Source organism: Cottoperca gobio, chromosome 20, assembly GCF_900634415.1.
Source record: "Cottoperca gobio chromosome 20, fCotGob3.1, whole genome shotgun sequence".
Classification (NCBI taxonomy): domain Eukaryota; kingdom Metazoa; phylum Chordata; class Actinopteri; order Perciformes; family Bovichtidae; genus Cottoperca; species Cottoperca gobio.
This window is the reverse complement of record NC_041374.1, coordinates 1,848,622-1,849,034: the sequence shown is the minus strand read 5'-3', so window position 1 is coordinate 1,849,034 and position 413 is coordinate 1,848,622.

Sequence of the window (413 nt, the reverse complement as noted above, 5' to 3'; positions counted from 1 at the left end):
TTATGAAAGATGTTAAAAGATGTCACACATCATCTGGTGATCGCTTATGTTTTATGAACAGTTCAAATGAAAAAAGCAAACAATTCAAAAATCAGGATTGAAGACATTTTTTCAAAAACATTTAATGTTATTGTTGAAAAAGTTCTCGATGTGACGAATACATCTTTGAATGTGCACAGCGATCACGCTTCTGCATCTATAAAGCTCTCATTTAGTCACACGAAGCAGGTTACTCATCTCCTACAGTCATGTGAGGGACATTCTCCCTCACACAGTTCACCAGCTTTGGTAAATTGAGATGCACTTTATGGTTGTGCTGTCAGGTCAAAGTCTCGGCGACGAGCATTAGAGTGTGGCAGCACATCAAACCCCAGTAAAGAGTCTGGACCGTCCAGGCAACACATCTCGTTCCT